At 43.0% G+C, this 23,187-nt stretch overlaps 1 protein-coding gene across 7 annotated transcripts in view; it reads right to left on the bottom strand.

The window, feature by feature from the left end:
- Positions 1-23,187, bottom strand: part of SPATA5 (spermatogenesis associated 5) — a 266,668-nt gene that overhangs the window by 22,064 nt on the left and 221,417 nt on the right. The window lies entirely within an intron of this gene.

Here is a 23,187-nt window from a genome sequence, read left to right as displayed (position 1 = left end):
GGTCTTGGATGATATGGATTATCTGGACCCTTTTCAATCTGGCTTCCACCCTGGATTTGGGACTGAAACTGCCTTGGTTGCTCTAGTGGATGACCTTCGCCGGGAACTAGACAGGGGGAGTGCGTCCCTGTTGGTTCTGCTGGACCTCTCGGCGGCATTCGATACCATCGACCATGGTATCCTTCTGGACCACCTCTTGAGTATGGGAATTGGAGGTACTGTGTTGGAGTGGCTCCGTACCTTTCTTGGGGGGAGGGTCCAGAAGGTGGTGCTGGGGGACTACTGCTCGGCCCCGTGGCCATTAGCCTGTGGGGTACCGCAGGTTTCGATTCTGTCCCCCATGCTGTTTAACATCTACATGAAGCCGCTGGGAGAGATCATCCGGAGACTTGGACTGAGTTGTCAGCAATATGCGAATGACACTCAGCTCTATCTCTCCTTGTCACCAGATCCTAGGGAGGTGGTAGATGTCCTGAATCGGGGATTGGAGGCCGTAATGGGCTGGATGTGGGCTAATAAACTGAGATTGAATCCAGACAAGATGGAGGTAATGTTGGTCAGTAGGAGAGCCAATTGGGATGAAAAGATTTTACCGGTTCTGGATGGGGTTGCACTCCCCTTGAAGGAGCAAGTATGCAGCTTGGAGGTACTACTGGACCCGGCTCTGCTTTTGGAAGCTCAGGTGGAGGCGGTGACCAGGGGTGCCTTTGCACGGCTTCGGCTAGTGCACCAGCTGCGTCCCTTTCTCGAGAAGGCAGATCTGGCAACAGTTACCCACGCCTTAGTCATGTCACGGCTGGATTACTGCAATGCGCTCTACGTGGGGCTGCCTTTGAAGAATATTCGGAAACTGCAGCTTGTACAAAATACGGCAGCTAGGGTTCTATCTGGAGCTGCCCGGTGTGATCACATCACACCCATTTTGAAAGAGCTGCACTGGTTACCAGTGTGTTTCTGGGTCCAATTCAAGGTGCTGGTGTTGACCTTTAAAGCCCTTAACGGTTTGGGCCCAGGATACCTGAGGGACTGCCTGCTCCCAAGGGTTTCTGCCCGCTTGACGAGATCATCTGAGGGGGCTCTGCTCTGGGTGCCGACAATGAGGGAGGCTAGGTTGTCGTGCACTCGGGTCAGGGCCTTCTCTGTTGCTGCCCCCAGGCTTTGGAATGCTCTCCCTGTGGCCATTCGTTCCTCGGTCTCCATGACAGTTTTTAGAAAGCTGGTTAAATCTTGGCTTTTTACCCAGGCCTTTACATGATTGGTTCATTGCTGCTTCTGAGTGTTTTTATCCATGTATAGTTTTTTGTATTTTGTATATTATATATTTTGATATTGGATTGGTTTTATATTTTTAGCTAAATACTTTTAATTCATTTTTATTATGTGTTTTAACTTTTGTAAACTGCCTTGAGGTTGTTTTTAATGAAAGGCGGTATATAAATCTAACAATAAATAAAAAATAAATAAACTCAAACAGTTGAAAACTTGAAGCTAACTTTTCTCTATGGACTATACTATTGTGCTTCAATAAGGTGAAGTTAAAAAGTCCCAAGTCATTTGTTCTTGTGTAAGGTTCACAAATGGCTAGCATACGATTTATTTTCTCAGTCCCCCCCCCACCCCCAATAATTGCATGGATTTCAGTTTAGTTATGAACATTTCCCTTATTTTCATGATTGTCAGCAGACATTTCCCCAGTGTTGTAGGTTTCTCAGTTCCTTGTAACTTTACATATCTTTGCATTTTAATTAGATACAGGCTTTTAATTAGATACTGTTTTAATAGTTTGATGGTTTAAAAATAATTTTATCATTGTTTTAAATTTTAAATTGTTGTACTGTTTTAACCTTGTTACTTGTTTTGTTGAAAACTGCCCAGAGACTTGCATTTTGGGTGATATACAAATATGTTAAATAAATAAATTTGGGGACAAGTTGTCCTACCACCATGTAGATGGTGCTTCCACCATGTAGATGGAATAACTTCTTTAGAAGTACTCCATACTTAACATAATTATTTACCATTATTTTTCGCTGTCCTTTTGATGTGTCAAGACACTATCAACATAAGGTTACAGACAACTATTGCAATACAAAAGATTAGGATAAACTAATATGGTCCTAGGTTATAATATACAACTTCAAAAAAATAAGAATAAAAATGGGTATTTTAATGATAAAAAATAAAAATGCTGTGTAAAATGTCTTAAGATAGTTTATAAAAAGTCATAAAACATTAAAAATTATCATATAAATGCTGATTAAATATTGCAAAAGTCCTCAGACATATGTAATAATTTGCCCTGTAAACTCTGTATTCTGTTTGTATTTTAAGCCAATGCATTTGGATAAGTGGTTTTGATTTTTTAAACGTTTTTTATAATAACATTATAAAAATTTATTTGGACCAATAGGAGTCTGGAGGTATTATGCTCTCATTAAAACAATATATGAAAAGTCACTGAGGAAGATGATTAGTCGAAATGTGTCTGACTTGACAAAAATCTAAGAGGATTTTAACTCACTTGGAAATACAATATTATTATTTAACCAGTATATGTACAAGGATTTTTAATGTCTTATGAATTTTTATAAACTATCTTAAGTTTTAAGGCATTTGATGCAGCATTTTTATTTTTTATCATTAAAATACCCATATATATTCTTATTCTTTGCATATTATAACCTTGAACCATATTAGTTTTTCCTGATCTTTTGTATTGCTTTTGTTTGCCTTTTTGGATCAGGTTTAGACCCTGCTTTGTGTTGTGTATTATACAGACAACTATTTCCAGCAGAAATGATAAATACTAGCTGGGCCAGGTGCAGGGCATCTGCACCTTTAGTTCTCCCCCGCTGCTGTTTTCTCCTCCGCCTGCCTCCACTTTCTTTGCCTACCTGCTGCCGTTTTCTTCTCCACCCCCGCCGTTTTCTTCCCTGCTCACCTGTCCAACCACCCGCACGCAAGCCCGCATGCAAGCCTGTCCGGCCCTTTATGGGCCTCCAAACCAGTTCAAATGACTGGTGGTTCCGCTGGTTCGAAGGTGGGGGGTTCACTTTAAGGGCGGGGAAGGGTGCACTTACCCCTTCCTCCACTTTCCCGCTGCTAGCACTCTGTTAGCAAAGGGTCCATCAGGGCAGCAGAGTACCTCCCTGCTGTCCCATCCCCTCACCTGCATGTGTTGGCGCATGCACATCACACTCACGATGTGCACATGCACGCACTGGTGCATGCAGGTGCATTGGGTACTTCTGATGACGTAGGGTCCGACAAAGGATGGGGCGGCAAGAAGGTACGCAGCTGCCCTGGTGGTCCCTTTGCTAAAGGAGCACTGGTCGGGGGAAAGTGGAGGGGGCGGGGTAAGTGCACCCTCCCCTGCCATTAAAGTCAACCCCCCACCTTCAAACTTCCCCCTCCCAGTTCCATGCACATCCCTAGTCCCTGATAGTTATGCAGCTCTCAGGGACATATTATTGGGTGACACAGAGGACTTCTAGGGGAAGGGGAGATAGTTGAAATCACACACACACACATACACACACACTGTTTTCATCTGGGCTGAGGATTCCACCCACGCACCAATGCTTCATTAGAATGTCAGTCACTGAAATCAAGCTTGCCACTTCTTCCGCTTCTTTGAAGGTGTAACTGTTCAGTCAACAGAGAAACTGTTTGCCATAATTAACCCCTGCTAACTGAGCAAAGAGGCACCTTTTTAACATGGTGCTTCTCTTTATTTAGAGGAGGAGAGCAACTGGCCCTATCCACCACCAGCACAGTACCTCCAGTGACTGCTGGTGGTGTCTATCTTATGCTTCTTTTTAGATTGTGAGCCCTTTGGGGACAGGGATCCATCTTATTTATTTGTTATTTCTCTGCGTAAACCTCACTGAGCCATTTTTGGAAAGGTGGTATAGAAAGCGAATAATAAATATATAAATAGATAAATAAATATTCAGCAACCACAACCAGTATTGAAAGTATGGATACTCAGCCTCTAATTTACAATATATTGTCTAATACAACCATTGGTATTTTTACATTCTGCAGAGACCTGTATACAGATTTGTTAGTTGATGCTAATTTAGTAACACAGTGTGCCAGGCACGGTTTTACCCAGTGAAGTTATGATAAATAAGCTAGCTTCTAAAGAGCAAGCACTGTGTTTCTGGTGAAAGGCTTTGAGTTGTTCAGCTAATCTTTATAGTATTACAGGCACTCCCTGACTTACAAGCACTCTTACAAACGACCTGTACTTACAAAGCCTACGTAACATATTAAATTAATGAAGCCCCCAAATCAAATATGCCAACCCACACATACAAAGAAGTCCCTCAAAGGAACTATAGGCGTTCCGAGTTATGAGCATCCAACTTATAAATGAACTTTTGGTACACAACCCGTTTGTAAGTTAGGAACTTCCTAATAATATACTCTAGCACTATGCCATTTAGCCCATTTTGCTATGGATTTGGGAATCCAAAATCAAAGACTTGTTCTTATGCAGTCAGCAAGGCTTCAGCATTATTCATGGCTTGGTGAACCAGCAGGTTTTAAAGTATGAACATAAAAATAAGCTGAATTTGCAATCAGTATGCTAACACATAACAAGAATGATTTAGGACTTCAGTATGTCCAGTGTGCTAGAATAAGTCAGGATGCATTGGTATGCTACTGGTATCAATTAACAATTTCCCCAAAAGATCTGATTTAGTTTATAAAGCTCTGGATCATTCAAACTCCCATGAAACTAATATTTTCCACCCCAGACCATTCTAGAAAGGGTGGGGGGATCTTTTACCCCTAAATATACAGCGTATAAAGATTTTATAGCCAAAGATTTCAGTGATGTCCTTTCCAGAGTTAATTTTTAATTTCCTGACTATACTGCATATGAAATTTTCAACTCGTTTTGGCACGCATTCCATGACATGTGTGCACCTTATTGCAGGAGAGCAGTGTCAGCCCAATGTAGAAACTGACTGAACAATCCCTGCTGAATGCAAATGCTTCAGCTAAATTCCAGGAAATACTGCAATCCAAACAGGATTACAAATGCAATATAACGAGTGCCAAGCTCTTCCCAAAAATCTGATGCACTATAAGGGCAGGCAGGTGTTTTAACCATCTTACATGCAACACTGATGATTTTCTGTTCATCTTTCTAAAAGCCACAATTTGCAACTGACAAAGCTATAAATCTTGCCTGTGGGCTTCCCAGAGCATCTGGTGGGCCACTGTATGAAGCAGGATGCTGGACTAGATGGGCCTTGGGCCTGATCCAGCAGGGTTTTTCTTATGTTTTTGTGTTCATGGACTTCCTCATTATAAAATATTAAATGTAGCTTGCTTTACCTTAAATCACCCTAATCTTGCTAGCATTACCTACTGATGATTACACTGGTCCCCAAACAGTCTATAAACAAATGGACAGTTCTACTTCCATTGTTAAAAATCTTTCCAAATTTTTTTAAAGGAAATTAAATAACTTAGATATTAATGCTGGGCTTAGACCAAGCATTTGAACATCACCCTAGTTTTCGGAGTGAGACGGAAGCGGCTGCTGCAGAAAGGACAAGCCAAGAGAAATAATATTTAACCTCAGCCCCATGTGAAAATGATTTAAGATAATCAAAGGAGTCTGCAAATAAGTCAGAAGTGGGACCACATACTAACAGGAGAGTTTTACAAGGAAGTCAGAAATGTAGCTGACCTTTATCTGAACAACATATAAGGAGTCTTATGGGGTAAATTGCTGCAATCGGCAGGAACAAGAAGAGGTGGTGAAGAGGAAGCAAAAGATCTCTTTAGTGTTTGAAATGATCAGTAGCCATGCTATATTTATCCTGTAAAGTTGCTCCCATCTTTATCCTAGAGGGTTAAGCTACACAAAACAAAGCTGTAATCCTGTACTGAGCTCAATGGGACTTAACTTGCAGGTTACTTATGGACAGGAATTATATAAAATTCATATCTATATCTATATCTATATATATATGAATGACTAATTTCTACACAGAACAGAAGGCTGAATAGAAACTTAAACAGTTCTCCATTAGCAGAAGTTAGTGAAGCAACGGCCACTAGCTATTTGACTTTAACTTCACTTCTTACTTTCCCAAGTGATCCAACAGCAGCAATTCAACAAGCCTTCCCAGAGGCACCTGGTTGGCCACTATGAGAAGCAGGATGCTGGACCCTTGATCTAATAGAAGGCTGCACAACCTCAGCCCTCCAGCTGTTTTTGTACTACAATTCCCATAATCCCCAGCCACAGTGGCCAATAATCAGGGATTATGGGAGTTGTAGGCCAACATCTGCAGGAGGGCCAAAGTTGTGCAGCCCTGATCTAATACAATAAGGCCAGGGATCCACAAATTTATGCTTAGCTCACTAGCCAGCCATTATTTGTGGTCACCACCAGTCCCTGCTCTTGCATCAGATCCTTTTCTGGTACAAAGGCAGAGGTCTTAGGAGAGAAGTGGGTTTTCTGTCATTTGCAATGGGATATGGAGATGGTAAGAAACAATGTGAGCCCTCTCCTTCTGCTCAGAATGAATTAGTGTTTCTTACCATCTCAAAAATGGCAATGGATTACTGGGATTGATATATCAGTTGCTATTGAAATATGATTCAGAAACAGAACAGGTAAAAGGTTGTATATTAAGTGGATGCAAAATTTAAACAGGACAACTGATATGCAACAATGGGAATATCAATGGAAGGTGAACATTAAATTTACAGCAAATAGCACCTTAAGGGAAAATTGGTATAAAATGTATTTTTGATGGTATATTACTCCCACGATAATTCCAAAGATGGATAGTAATTACTCTGGAGATTGTTGGAAGTGTAAGAGCCATGTGGGGACATTTTAGCATATGTGGTGGACATGTAGCCAAGTGCAACAATTCTGGGGAAAAATTCACCCTAAGATGCAAGAAATTTTAAACATAAATTTCCCTTATTCTCCAGAGGTTTTCTTGTTAAATATGACTACATCCTATATTCCTACCAAGTATACAGAGCTGTCTTTGTATATGATTACTGCAGCCAGGATCTTATATGCTGCTAAATGGAGACAACAAATAATCCCGACTGTAGATGAGTGGTTATTATAGCTATGGGAATATGTCTCTATGGCAAAGGTTACTGCTTACTTACGGAATACTTCAGATGAAACATTTATTTCTATTTGGGAGCCTTTCATAATTAACAATTTAGCACAGGGTCAACACCCTCATCCAAGATTTGGTTTTTCTTTCTAGACGGCTAATTAAAGTAGTATTTCTATGTTTTTGTTTTTGGTTTTTGTGTTGTTGTTTTTAACAATTCATGGCAAAGGGTGTGTGTGTGTGTGTGTGTGTGTGTGTTTTGGAAGGTGGAGAACAGAGGGCCGCTGAACCCCCCGACTGATGTATGTAATTATGAGATGTCCAAGAAATGCTAACTGTAAAGTTACTTTTATCTTTCTTCTTTTTCTCTGTTTCTTTTCTATTTCTGTTATCTTGTTAGAAAAAATAATTTAAAAAAATTTAAAAATGGAAATGGGTATCCTGCTCACCAGAGAACTGGGGCCACTTGCTACTGGAGAGCTGGTCAGTGGATTTGTAAGGCTCTTAGGCTTTGTAAGGCTCTTATGCTTTTTCAACTGAAGAGTGGCTTTCCTCTTTTCACCTGTGGCAAAAATAGCATGCAAACCTCCAGCTGCTTGCATGGTTCTTTCCCCACATATCTATTTCTATTATTTCCAGTGAATGAATTAAATTTGGTTGCTAACTCAATCAAAAGAGAAGTTATAAACATTTAATATTTCTCATTGTCTAGCGCAGAGGGCAAACCTTAAAAACAAAAATAACAAAGAAGAACCAATCCCATTAACAAGGTGGCAACCCTAGAGTTTAAAATATGGAGATCTTATGTGCTGATATCGGGGTGCGGGTGTGTGTGTTGTTTGTTTCCCTTTACATTTATTCCACTGAATAACCTGCCTTTTACTTCAACAGTAATAATTAATTCAGTTTTGCTTGTGGGAAACCATTTCCTAAGCACGTCCTGCTACACACTGTGCTAGCACTGGTTGTGTAAGAAATTAATTAAAAGGTTCCTATTGCAAAACAGTCTGGAGGATGAACAAAAGCAGAGTGAAATACAAGTAAACAAAGCAGGCTAAAATATGTTTAACAAATGTTCTTTTCTTTTCTTGCTAGGCTGCACACTAGTTTTTAGTTAAGAACCTACAACTCCTCCATAGTTAAAACAGAACTCTCACAAGAAAACATAAAAACTATGTGCTACATAGCCAACAATTATATTATTTTGCCAACAATTTAAATATGGCAGCCATATGTATGTATTTTATAGATTCTACATCTGGTGATGAGTTTCTGGGAAGATGGGAAATTGTTTTGTTTTTTAAAATCCACTATACCTCTGGAATGAATTAATTAAACCATCATGTAAATTGTGGGGGTGGGGGGATCACTGACTAATTGCTGGAAGATTATAAAATACAGGCAACACTCAAGTTACATTATGTGATCCAGCTACATGGTTACTGCAATCTCATCCTCATAATGGCATGGTTTAAAAAGTAAAAACGATATAATTCTCTTGCAAACTAATATAAAAGGAGCTATTTTGTTTATGTGGCTGTGAGAAACATTTATGTTTCATGCAACCAAGACAACAATTTACTTTCCTCACCCTGCTTCTGCTCAACGAAGCGCACGTGTCCTTGATTTCAAACACAGCCATTCCAAAGTAGCAAAGAACATGCTTTAAAAAGATACTTGCTGTTTGCTTGCTCTGCAGAATTGAGATTGATTGGAATCTTTTGCATTTTTTTAAAAAACCCGCATTAACACTGTATTCAAAAATGCTTTCTTTCTTTATTTATTTATTTCTTTCTTTAATTTATGGTTGAATATATGGTTGAATATACTGCCTTTCATTAAAACAATCCCAAGGCGGGTTAAAGCAAAATTTAAAAACAAGATTGTTAAAAAGACACAATTAAAAAATTAAGCTAAAAATGTAAAACAAATCTGATTTAAAATTTAAAACAAAAGCATAAAAGCAATGCAGAGTACAAAGAGCAGAAGCAGAGACCATCAAATAAAAGCCTGGGTTAAAAAGAAAGAAAAAATATTTCTGAAAAGACATTTGTATTTTCCTTCCATTCATGTTTTGTTTTCCTCAATTTTAGTCTGACAAATGGTGCAAAAATATGACCTCTTTAGGACATGTCAGTCAGCACTTATCACAAGCATTGGTGGTCATGAAATTGCACTGACGCGTGCATAAAATCCACGTGTCACTGTTTGGCACCACGTCTTGCAACTTCTCCTCCACAAATGCTCCCCTTGGCCCAAAATTTGCATCTCCTCAGCAGACATGTATTTGGCAACTGGCTTTCACAGTGGCAACGTGTAGTTCTGCCCTAAGTGCAGCCGGAAAGTCAAAGTTAACTTCATGGTTTTTGGAAGTTCACTTTGTTTTTGCTCTTCAACTCATTTCAGCCCAATAAAGAACAGAGACATAATTCAGCAAATATCTTTTAAAACCTTTTTACATACCATTCTCTGGTAGAGTCAAAGCAAATCCAGTGAACAACTTGAGTTAAAAGGGCTGAACTTGGGCAGGATCGTCTCCTTATGCATTTTAATTATACAAAACTAACCAGGACAGAGTGAAGTAATGAACAGAAAGACGCTAGAGAAGGATTCCATTGCGAGTGAACAACAATACAGCGTACAGAACTCAAGCATTGTTTTGGAAATGCATATTAATCCCAACTTTACTTTGAATTTTCAAATTGGCACTGAACTCAAACATTTGCACAAATATAAACTGGTCTCCAGCAGCACCATGAGTTGTGATGCTGTGTTGGTACTGCCTAGGGGCATAGACAACATTTCACAAAGGCATGCAATGCACCCAGGTAACAGGTGCCTACAGGTGTCCATAGGTGTCCTGTGGCCTGGGTGCACTGCGGCCTGGGTGCACTGCATGCCCTTGTGCAATGCTGTGTATGCCCCTAGGAAACACCAACACAGCATCACAACTCATGGTGCTGCTGGTGCCTGTGAGCTGCCATGCTTGCCACCTCCCCCTACGGTGTGCACTTCCACTGCAAGGCTGTATTTACCACAACTCCATGCAGGTGCAGCCTGGTTCCCAGCAAGAACAGGTGGCCCCTTTAAGCAGGCCTGTTCTCACTGGCAGCTGGGGAGAGTGCACTGGTTGCACAGATCATCACAGAGGGATTTAACAATGAATCTTGTTGAGGATTAAATCATACTGTTTCACTGAACATCACTTCTGTTTAAGTGTGCTCGGAAGTAGATGTCGGAATCATTGTGAACAATTCCTTGAATGAACACATCACGCTGCTGCTATCACACAGATAAAACAGAACCTTGAGGGTTACTAGGAAAGTCACAAAATGCAGTACAGGAAATGTCATAACACCCTGATACAAATCACTACTCCTCCCACACCTTGAAAGTAATAGCTTGTAAACAAAAGACATTTCATAATGCCCAGATACAGAATCAATAGTTCTCCCACACTCTGAGCATGAATACATTTTCTTGTCATTCTGCCTTAGAGGAAATGTACTAAAAGTGGGGAAATTATGCCTTCCAGGTAAGCCATGGATAAAAAGAGTTAGGATTCTTCTGCTCAGAAAAGTGATGAGTATAGTGGAATATGATAGATGCGAATGGAATTGTAAGTGGCTTTGTGTTCTCCATTAGCAGAGTCAACACACTAAGCCCCACAGGCGAAGCCTGTAAAATGAAAAAGGGCATGGCCTGAAAGTATGTGATGTAGCAATCTTCCTGAAGCTAAGCAAGATGAGATCTGGTCAGCCTCTGGATAGGAAATTGCTTACATATGGTGCCCGGAGTTCCATCATCAAAGAAAGGTGGAACATACATGTAATAAGAAAAAGGAAGAAAAGAAAATGGTGCCAGTGACCCAAAGAACTGCACAGCTAGTTCCATGCCTTGGATTTGTTTTTCTTTGAACAGAATACCATATCACATGGTGAGTTGCTTTTGTAACTGCAGAGTCTTTCAAAACCAAACTGTGACATGTCCTAGATACACAGAACATCAGGTCTATGGTAAGGATGCACCTGCCCTGATGTCACTGGTGGACATGTCAATGCGCTCTTGGCACATCTTTTAATCACGTGAGAGGGATGCACCCCTCTACATGAGCCTCAAGAAGGTTTTGGAGTACATGTAGAGGAGAAATTCCATGGCTTCCACATTGCTGCACAACTTGCAGGCCTACTTGTCTTTGTTGCAGTCCTCCAGCTTGCTTCCCAAGGTCAACATCTCCTGTCAGTGGGTAGGATGTTTCTGCATCAGAGCACCACCACCATATTTTCAAACCATACCACTTTGGCTTGCTTTGCATATGTTGCCAGAAGGGACAGCACCTCAGAAACCTAACAGCTGCTCATTGACTGCTGGTCAGATCCAGGAATGTAGCTGTGCTGCAGCTCCCACACAAAAATGGTCTGGATTTTTCTAATGGTTGCCAGCTTGGCAATCAGTCTTCTCTCATGTCATGTGACTGTCATCAAACCTTAAGTTACTTGTGATGTCCTTAAATAATTTCAGCTGCATCATGGCACAGAAGTAGGAGGACCCCAAATGGACTGCCCACAATCCCTGCAGCACTTCATGACTGGCATTAAACACACCAGCCAGGACTAGCAGGCTAAGATACACTTTCAGTTCAGTTAGGTCATGGTGGTCCCATTGGAACATAGGAAGCTGCTGCCTACTGAGTCAGACCACTGGTCCATCTAGAGAAGGGATTCTCAACGTTGGGTCCCCAGATGTTATTGCACTTCAACTCCCATAATCCCCAGCCACAGTGGCCTCTGGTTGGGGATTATGGGAGTTGAAGTCCAATAACATCTGGGGACCCAACACTGAGAATCCCTGCTCTAGAGCAGCATTGTCTACTCTGACTGGCAGTGACTCTCCAGGACGCCAGACAGTATGGTGGTAGTGGCAGACACAGGCGGGCCTCCTTGGCCTGCAGATTGGCTTTCTCCGCCTGCACACCGGCACAGTAAGCGTTATGGAGTGTCGCATCCCGTGATGTCATGGGATGCAACACTCCATAACCTACTGCGCATGTGCACAAGCCGAGGAGGCCGGTCTGCAGGCCTGAGGAGGCCCACCTGTGCCCGCCGCTGGGGTGTGTGTGAGTTGGGTGGAGCAGGTGAGCGGCGGCGAAGGGGAAATAGCGGTGTGGTCTGGGAAGCAGCAGTGGGGCTCTAGGGAGGGCCCCCTAGAGCATCTGGAGGCCCCCAGGAGACAAGACACCATGGACCCCTGCCCCATGGTCAGTGCCTAAATGCGCCACTGCCCTGGTAATGGCCATACCCCTGCATCAACGTCAAATACATGCAGGCATGACCAATATTGGGAAGAGGGGCAGCTCCATTCCTTTCCGGATCCACACCAGTCAGCACTTCATTCAGCGCTGACTGGCAGCTTCTCAGAGAGGCAGAGAAAGTAGTCCATGGCAATTGTGAGTGGAGCTGCTCTTCTTCCCAATACACCTGATGCTGACACAGAAGGATGTGGTTAGGGTATGCGTGCTTGTGCACATGAACCCATTTACAAAAGGGTAAGGGGCCACCAATAGGAGCTTGCCCCCATCCCAAAGGTTCTGTGGATGCCCATGTATATTCAGTTTACAGGTGACCTGGAGCAGCTGCATAACGGTTGTTCCAGGCTCAGTTCCTCAGTATAAGCAGCTTGTTGCTTTTAATAGCCACATGGAATGCTTTGCCTTTTTGCTTATGGGCTCCAAAATCTGACCACCAGCCCATCTTAGACCATATGCCTCTGGACTAGGAGCTTTATTTTGCCTGCTCCAAAATCTGCTGCCATACTCTGAACCTCATTGTTGCTTTTGTGACCCTGCTTGGCCATGACAGCTACTGAACATCCAACTCAGAATGCAAGCTTGTCTGTTATCACTGCTCTAATATTAGTATGTGTATATTTGCTTCTGCTGCCAAATGTTATCAGTGTTGTTCTGACATGCAAGGAACAACCTGTGCTACAGAGATAGCAATGCAGTAGGAAATTGCTTCCATTTATCTTTGCAACACTCATAAGGTAGTTTTCTTCACCATGAGAAAACACAATGTCGATGATTATTTGAAAATATTTGGCATGCTTCAATTTCTGATAAGCTTCAGGTTCTATCTTCCATCAGAGGTAAGCAGGAGGATGTGGTGGTATGTCTCAGAATGCCTCAGGTTATAGAAATATTTGAGGAATGAGACCCACACACCTGTTCTGTTTTGTACATAAGATCCTCAGAACTGAAGTCACAGGCATATTACTGGAAAAGCCGGAGCGGAGAAAATCTATGGCTTTCACATTAATGGAGTCTTGTCAGTCAGTAGCCTCAACATGATTCTTAAGAGAGAGGTGCCTAAAACCACAGAAGAGTGGAGAAATTGAAATATAGTTTCTTAGTTGTGCTGTATTGAAAGACAGCTTTCAGAAGTGTCAGCTACCTTACGTCCTGTCATGGAGATCTGTATTCTAACAACCTAGTGCTAGATATATTCATAACCCAACTGAATAAAGCCATATTGAAATTTCTAACCCTATTCCCTTTGTTCATTCATTTATCTCTATCAGCAATTACGTATTCCTTTGTAACATAGCCTTGGTGAGTGGGACTACAATACCTCACTAAAATACCTTCATAGAAATTCAGGTCACAAAGTTATAGAATGTGGTTTTCTGAATCTCACAGTCCCCCAAAGTCCTATTCTAATTGCCCTGGAAAAGAGAGCGTATTTAAGAGAGCGTCTTCTTCGCTATGAGCCCCACTGCCCATTGAGGTCACTTGAGGAGGTCCGTCTCCAGTTGCCACCAATTCGTTTGGTGGCTACACAGAGACGGGCCTTCTCGGCTGCTGCCCCAAGATTGTGGAATGCGCTGCCTGCTGAGATACGATCCTCCCCATCTCTGGCAATTTTCAAAAAAACCCACCTGAAAACACATCTCTTCAACCAGGCTTTCTCAGCTTTTAAAAATTTGTTTTTTAATTGTTCTGATTATTTAATTGTTGTTTTATGATGTTTTTAATTGTTAATCATTGTTTTTATGCTTTATAATTTTTGTTTTACTTATTAACTGGTTTTAATGGTGTTTTAATGTAAACCGCCCTGAGCCTTTTGGAAGGGCGGTATAAAAGTTTTAATAAAAAATAAAAAATAAATAAATAAAGAGTATGAACTTTTCTTAGAAGCTTTGATACTGGAGAATTTCAGTTTTCTTGCTGCAGATTTTCTAAGCACCCAATTAAAAACTCTTTGATCAAGAGTCAAAGATTTCATGCTTTTGTTTCAATTCCATTTTAAATTCCTTTTAAAAACTTCAGTATCACTCAAAAATGTTAGCATTTAATGCATTCCCCATAGTCATGTATCTGAAGACCAATTTGGTCTTTTTTCTTTCTTGCCATGGAAGTACCCAAATGGAAAACGTCTCATGGGAAAGCAAAATCCATAGTAGATGTGAAGGAAATATCTAGGAACATGAGCAAGCCGAGGCAGAAAGCTTATCATCTTTTTATGCATCACTCCTGGATTTCACATTCCAAAATTGTAATCTCTAGGATTCTGTTAACATTTTGGAATGTACAAAGCAGCTGACATTGCCTGAATCCTCTATAATAAAAGGCTTAGGTGTCCGCCCGTGTCTCTGCGCCCGTGTCTTTCTCGGCTGTTCTGGTCATGCGTGGAGCGCATGCCCAGAATGTCCGAGAAAGATACGGCCGCAGGCACCAGACGGCCATGTTGGCTCCCAGTCTGGGAGAAGGAGAAGCGGGGACCGGGGAGGGCAGAGGCGGCCGCAGAGAGAGGAGCGGCGGCGGCGGGTCTGGCCCGCCCCCCAAAAAGAGCAGGGAAGGGAAAGATGGTGGGGGCAGGCCGCAGGAAGGCCGGAGGAGGTGGGCACGGGACCAAACAGACTGCAGGCAGAGGCCCTGCCGCGGGGAAAAATGAGGAAGCGGCGGCGGGACCGGCCGCCTGCAGGGAGGGGGGAAACAGCGGCAGCGGGGGTTTAGGAACGGCGGTGGCGGTGGTTTAGGATCGGCGGCAGCAGAGGAACTGGCCCGGGAAGAGGGAAGGGAAAGGCACCAGACCCGACACGGGGACAGAAGCGGGCCGGCAAGGGACTACGGCGGCAGGACCAGCCTGCCCATGGGGAGGAAAGAGAGAACAAGGGCGGGACCAGAACAGACAAAGGATAAACAGTGGTGGCAGAGCCCGCACCCGCCAGGGAGAAAAATGACGACGGGAAGAGGAGAAGCGGGGACGGGGAGGGCAGAGGCGGCCGCGGAGAGAGGAGAGGCGGTGGTGGCGGAGGGTCTGACCCGCCCGCTGAAAAGAGCAGGGAAGGGAAAGACGGTGGGGGCAGGCGGCCCGGCCACGGGGAGAGTAGAGGCGGCGGCGGGTCTGGGGGAGGAGGCGGGCGGGGGTAGGAGGAGAAGCGGGGACCGGGGAGCGCAGATGCGGCAGCGACGGGACCGGCCCTGCCGCTGAAACGGCCGCAGGCACCAGGCAGCCATGTTGGGGCCGGGAGGAGGAGAAGCGGGAAGGAGAAGCGACCCCAATTTCAAGAACCGGCTGCGGGAACGTGAGTCTCTTTGCCGCTCCCTTCCCCCCGCGCTTTAACCGTCTCTCGATTATTCCGGGGCGGGACTCTCGCCTACTCTCCCCGCCACCAGCCCCATAGATGGAGGAAATCGTGTTGAAGCAGAGGCTCTCCGTAACCATCCCCCAACAGAGCCTTCAAATCAGGGCTTCCTGGCCCGTGTCGAGAAGAGGAGGGCGGCACCGAAGCCTGCCCAGCAGGGTCCTTGGTCTGCGGCTGCCCGACCCGTAAAAACAAGGGGTGTGTGTGTGTGGCGAGCCTGAGTGAAAAATCCGCCCAGGCCCCAAACGGGATCTCCGCCTCCCTCCCAGCACCGCCCAGGGAGCAGCCCCCCCTCACTGAAAGTTCTTGGAGGGAGGGCGGAGAAGGCTACTAGTGCCCGTTATTTTAACGGGCTGAAAATTACTAGTATATAATAAAGGCCAATCATAACAATTTCAAGTTATTAAGTTACAGAATCGTTGGGCTCATAGAAGCAGTTCAAATACAGCTATATGCACTAACTCCCTGCCCAAGGAATTACAAAGAGATTACACTATATACAGGATACGGCCGCAGGCCCGTATGCTTTTTCTTGTATTGCCACTACAAATCTACATTTCTATTGCAAAAAAAAATTAATCTTGTGCACAGCAGTATGTACACACATGCAGTGGGCCACAGATGAGGAGTCAACATATGATTAGAAAAACCTACTATCATCTCAATGCTCATGTGCATCAGCTCTAAGGTTGCAGGGAATGTGGGTACATGAGACTGTTAATTACATATTGTTACTCTGTTTTTCTTACACTCAGAGGGGCCAACTGCCTGAAATTCCAATACATAAACATAATTGAAAAAAACAAAGAGATCTTAAAATGCTAACACATGCCAGATTTATAATCTCATTAAAGCATTTCTGAACCCATCAAAATCTTGCAGTATTTTTGCCTGAAGAAAAATGAAGGAGTTGACCCAGCCATTCCCAAGGATGTTGTCACATGTATCAATGCAACAAACCTAGAATATACAGTTCTTAGTGGGCAGCAACCTCTGTAATTGCAGGAATTATTCCCACCACCCATGATGATCATGTAGGTTTGTGGAGTATTTGCTTAAATGTCCCACTTTTGGACTTACCATTGTTGGAAACCACCTAGTTTATGTAGTCCTGTGGGAAACTGGACTAGGTGAACTTAATCTAATTCAGATTTTAATGTACATCCAATAATTAAGAACATAAGAACAGCGCTTTTTGAACAGGCCCAAGGCTTATCTAGTCCAGCATCCTGCTTTACATCGTGGCTCACCAGGTGCCCCTGAGAAGCCCACAGGCAAGAGGTGCTGTTGCTCTCCTGCAACTAGTATTGAGAGGCATATTGCCTCTGAGGCTGGAGGTGACCTATAGCAACCAACTAGTAGCCACTGATAGACCGGTCCTCTATTAATTTGTCCAAGCCCCTTTTAAATCCATTCAGGTTAGTGGCCATCACCACATCAGGTGGCAGAGAATTCCATAGATTAATTATGCACTGTGTGAAAAAGAACTTCCTTTTGTCAGTCCTAAATTTCCTGGCCTTCAGTTTCATGGGATGACCCCTGGTTCTTGAGTTGTGAGAGAGGGAGAAAAATTTCTCCCTGTCCTCTTCTTCTTCTTCTTGTGAAGGATAATGGCGTACCAGGACCTTAAGGTCCCACTAACGCCACCTACTAAAAGTCCAAAAAAGAGCTCCAATGACCAGAAAAAAACAGATCTACAAATGTTCAAATAAACGGGACAACTTGAGAAAATTCCACAAAAGAGAGGTAGCCAACTTCCAATTCCGACGATCCAAGAACAATGCTCGAAGAGACCTACCGCTAAAACCAGCGGATTGAAGGGAGAGAGAAAAATGCACATGAGCGTCACTGAATCAAATACAATCCCACAAAAGGTGGTCCACAGTCTCAGACACCCCACAAAGCGAGCACAAATCATCCCCAGATTTCCCGATGAGAAATAGCCTGTCCCTCGTCAAGCAATGGCCCGACAACACCCTAAACAGAGCAACCTGCCGGGACCTACCCGAAACACTGAAGAGACTAAAATCACTCAATTTCGGACAAAAAGCATAAACCCTCCGACCTGTGGAGTCCATATCCCATTCCTCTTGCCAGACCCTCCGTAATTCCGACCTCACCCAAGATCGGACCTCCATACCATTAAAGGGGATCCTGCAATCTACAACCAAACGGTCCAAAGACTGTTTCGCTATTGCGTCTGCGAGCTTGTTTCCAAAGATCCCAACATGCGAACGAATCCAGCGGAACCGAACGCAAAAACCCCTCAGGTGCAGAGAATTACTTAGATTCCAGACGGCAGCAACAATGGGAGATTTGTTCATAAAAGCACCCCCTTGAATAGCCTGTAAACCCGACATAGAGTCTGACAAAACCACAAATCTCCCAGGGGGCATGTCCTGGACCCAATCCAGAGCTAGAAGTATTGCGGTGAGTTCAGCGGTCATGATGCTAATGCCCCCAGTCAACCTATATCCCCTCCTCACACCCAAACTGGGAACAACAATTGCCGCAGACACCCTTTCTCCCTGGACAGTCCTGGAACCATCTGTATAAATTCTGCAAAAGTCAGAGTCAGCTGACAACCTTTCCAAAATCGAGGACTTTAACGCAACACCAGACCCCCTAAAGGGGCCGTCCTCCAAACCATCCAGCAGAACCACAGAGGGATAATAGAGCCAGATAGGATAAATCAAAGGCACATTCCCCACCAGCCGCAACCACTCAGTGAGATCAGACCCAAGCCATTTAGACAGCCTAACCGCATGAGGACACTGGCCTCCAACAAACTTTCCAGGATCACTAAACTCCCAACACTGATCATATACAGAACCCCAATTCCCAAATGATAAATCCCAGAGCCGGTTCCATAGCACGATGTCCAAGTATTCCCGACGCAATTCCCCAGGCATCTCACCAGTCACACCCCTGTCCTCTCTACTCCATGCATAATTTTATACACCTGTATCATGTCTCCCTGTAGTCTCCTCTTTTCCAAACGCTGTCGCCTTGCCGCATAAGGAAGGTGCTCCTTCTATGTTGTCCTTCTGTAAATGCCCTCTTCTATGATGTCCTTCCACAATGTCCTTCTTAAGATGCGGAGACCAGAACTGCACACAGTATTCAAAATGTGGCCATAGCATAGATTTGTATAAGGGTATTATAATATTAGCATTTTTATTTTCAATCCCCTTCCTAACAATCCCTAGCATGGAATTAGCCTTTTTCGACAGCTGCAGTACACTGAGTCAACACTTTCAACAAGCTGTCCACCATGACCCCAAGATCTCTCTCCTGGTCAATCACTGACTGCTCAGACCCCATCAGTGTATATGTGAAGTTGGGGCTTTTTGCCCCAATATGAATCACTCTGCACTTGCTTACATTGAACTGCATTTGCCATTTTGTCACCCACTCACCCAGTTTGAAGAAATCCTTTTGGAGCTCTTCACTTTTTTTTTTTTTTTTTGGAGTTTATTACCCTAAATAGTTTAGTGTCATCTGCAAATCTGGCCACTTCTTACTTCCCTCCATTGTGAAAATTGTCCATTTATTCCTGCCCTCTGTTTCTTCTCCTTCAACCAGTTACTAATCCACACATGAACCTGTCCTTTTATCCCTTGACTGCTAAGTTTACTCAGGAGCTTTTGGTGGGAAACTTTGTCAAAAGTTTTTTATAAGGCCAAGTATACTATGAGGCGAGTCTCACAATCAGTGTGACTCACCTTTAAGGGGTTTGCAGGGAGAGCGGGCTTAGCTCACGTTTATCCATATGCCTGTTGACACTCTCAAAGAACTCCAAAAGGTTAGTGAAGCAAGACTTGCCCTTGCAGAAGCTATGCTGGTTCTTCTTCAGCAAGGCCTTTTCTTCCATATGTTTAACAATTTTGTCCTTAAGTATGCTTTCCATCCATTTACCCAACACAGAAGGTAAGCTAACTGGCCTATAGTTTCCTGGAACCCCCAGATCCCTTTTTGAAATTCAGAGTTACATTAGCTACTTTCCAGTCCTCTGGTACAAAACCTGACTGTAGGGACAAGTTACATATTTTTGCTAGGAGATCAACAATTTCACATTTGAGTTCCCTCAGAACTCTTGGATGGATGCCATCTAGCCCTGGTGATTTGTTAATTTTTAATTTTTAGTTTCTCAAGACAGTTTAGATTAGAACATCCTCTCTCACCACCTCAAATTGGCCCACTTCTTCAGCCTCCAAGTCTGCGAAGCTCAGTTCCGGAGTCGGGATATGATCAGTATCCTCGGCCGTGAAAACTGATACAAATAACTCATTCAGCTTCTTGGCAATCTCCTTATCCTCCTTAATTATTTCATGCCCTCATCATCTAAGGGGCCTCCCTGGTAGGTTTTCTGCTTCTTATATGTTTAAAAATGTTAAATTTTTTAAAAAAAAAACACCTCCCGGCACCACTGTCTCATCCATGCATTGCAAGCCCCCAGCTTTGCCTGTCTCGCTGGCTCTGTGCATGGAGCAGGTAGCACTTCAGATAATGTTACCCTGTGGGTCCTGAATTTCAGTATGCTACCTAGCAGCCTAAATTTGGCTTCCAGGACCGCATTTCCCAACATTGTTGGTACCAATGGGCACCACAACAGTTGACTCCTCCCGCACTGCCTATCTAGATGCTGTGTCCTTCGCACCAGGCAGGCAAGTTACCTATTTGTTACACGTGGGTAACAAACCCATCTCTCTATACTTCTAATGACTGAACCATCCACTACTAGGAGATCCACAATCCCTGGAGGAGTATCCTCTGAGCAAGAGGATATGGGCGCATCACCCAAGGAAGGGATCCCTTCTAAGGGAGCATGCCCCTCTACCTCAGATTGATGTCCTCCTTCCCTGAGACTTTCATTCTCCATGACAGCAGAGGAACTGTCAGCCTGGGAGTGGGATGCCTCTATCACATCCTTGAGGGTCTCATCCACAAACCTCTCTGCCTCCCTGAGCTTCTTCAGGTCAGCCCCCTTGGCTTTGAGGGAACGAGCTTGTTCCCTCAAAAAACAAGAGCTCACACCCACAACTTGCACTGTGTGCACACTCACAACTTCTGCCCCTCAGGTAGATAGTCATACATGCAACACTCTGTGCAATGCTCTGAGAAGAACTCCTCCCCTGCTGGCATTCTACCTTCATAATTTGTTTTGTTTTGGTTTTTGCCATTTAGAATATACAGAGCTTCTATACTTGAAAGCTACTACCTAAGTTACTACCCAAATGGCTGAAGCGATTATACTCTCTCTCACAGATTTACTTTAGTGCAAACTGTCCTGTACATCTGCCAAGAAGTGCTTACATGTGCAAACGTAATGTGAACTGGCTGGTTACAGTTATTGGATGGAGGAAACTACGTAATCATTCAGTTTTGTACATATAAGTTCAAATGTAGTGACAGGCAGTATTGTTCACAGTGGCTGACATCCTGATTAATGAAGCATATGTGTAGATAGCATCATTCCAAGCACGCAGCGGAATCAAGCCTCTGTTGGTTTCTTTATGCATGTATTTTTGCTCAACAAAACAAGCAGACACTTCTCCTGAAGCACTCTCCTGCACCCCGAAAGCGCTCACTTGTAGCAGAAACACGTTGCTGAATCCAGCGCTAAGTTTCTGCTGCAACAGAGGGCTTTGGGAGAGCAGGAGAGCACTCTAAGAGAAATATCTGTTGGCTCAATTGCACAAAAGCGTAAGGGAACTGACAAAATTGCAGAAGTGGTCCTGCTGTGTGCTTGGAGGGATTATTTACATGCATGTTTTGACTGTCCGGATGTTAGCCCTCAACTATAAATATAATGTCTGGATTAGCCCCAAATCATAAAGAGTTATATCACAATGATGATATAACACATCACACATCATAGTTGTAACACATCATACAATCATACAGATATTTAATAACATATATTTATGCTATATATTTTTTAAAAGGAGCTTAGAATTTAAAACCTTTAAGCAATATTTTACAATACATCATAAACTTTCCAAACAATGAGGTATTTCCTGCTCTAATTTAACATGAAAATACAAGGCGCTATATATACAATCCAGAAGAAATATTTCTTGTAAAAGCAATAAATGGAATCTAGCAACAATTCTAATGAATGGAACCCACAGATTGCTATTAAAATGCATAACTACTCTACTTTCTCACTGGGATGAGTCCGTCATAAAAGCTAGGATACTTATTTTCTCCCTGTCCCTTTTGCCAGTATCTCCATATAAGCTCTGTAGACATGTTACATTTGGCTGCAGCCTCTGTACATGTAGGAACAGCCAAGTCCAGTCAGTAAGTTTCTTAACTTGAAACTCTCAGTGACTGAGTTGTATACCGAGAATTAAAAGGAAGGTCTTACAGAATAAGCAAGTTTTGCATGTAAATAAAGTGGCAGAACTGATAGTCATCTCTCTCTTTGAGCCCAGTCAGCCAAACTGCACCTCAGTAGTTTGACTGTCTATATCATCCTGCCAAGTGGTAAAGAGGGACTGACATCCAAGTCTGAGCAATGTTCTAGACTCAATATTAAGTTGACTTAGTTTTTAGGTGGGCTTCTGGTCACTGGAATTGACACCAGTGTAGAACGTTTTTTCGTGTTTCCCAGTTCACAGCCAAGAAAATATAAGGCTTCAGCTCTAGCACTTTCACTGAAACTTGCCTTTGAGAAATAATCTGATTAGTTCAATTACCTAATCTAGTCTATAGTCTGACATCAAACCAAGTATCATACCTAGAGCAGCATCCCTGGCAGATTCTTCTCTTCTCTAAGGAATAAGGTTTCACAACTTGCTGTCCTTGCTTCATTGTTAAATTGCTAGTTAATATGCTTTTTTCAAATGTTAACAAACCTACCTTGCTGAAATTTAAACCTATTATTTCACAATAAACCAGGTGCACAGTTAAAAAACAGCCAGGTGCTAGTTAAAACCCCCCAACATTAACTAGCAATTTAATTCTCTCTTCTTGCTGTTATACTTTTTAAAGTTTAAGTGTAAAAAGATCTCCCTTAATATTTTTTCCTCTGTCCTGAACAACTATCCTTTTCTCTATCTCTGTCGTCTTTTCCTTTTAAAGGGGAAAAAAGATTTCTATTGACATTTTTACTGCATTCTGGTTTTAGACTGTTACCCACAAATACAGCATTGTAAGACACTAATGTAGCAGTATATTGTTTCAAACAACTATCTAAAAGCCATCCAGATCATAGATATCATACAAAAACAAACTGACCCCATGTCCTATCGATGCCATATGTGAACAAGTTGATTACTATTTTTTTTAAGGTGACAATAGAATTAATTAAAAATGTATGCCAAGAAAGTTAACTACTTAAACATTACATCTCAACTCTGCAGTTCTATCTAAAAATTGTAAGTTTGAAGTTTGGCACAACACACACGATTCTCGTAGATGGATG

This window comes from Hemicordylus capensis, chromosome 5 (genome assembly GCF_027244095.1).
Source record: "Hemicordylus capensis ecotype Gifberg chromosome 5, rHemCap1.1.pri, whole genome shotgun sequence".
Classification (NCBI taxonomy): Eukaryota; Metazoa; Chordata; class Lepidosauria; order Squamata; family Cordylidae; genus Hemicordylus; species Hemicordylus capensis.
The sequence above is the reverse complement of the archived record's forward strand: the minus strand, read 5'-3'. Positions and strand labels throughout refer to the sequence as shown.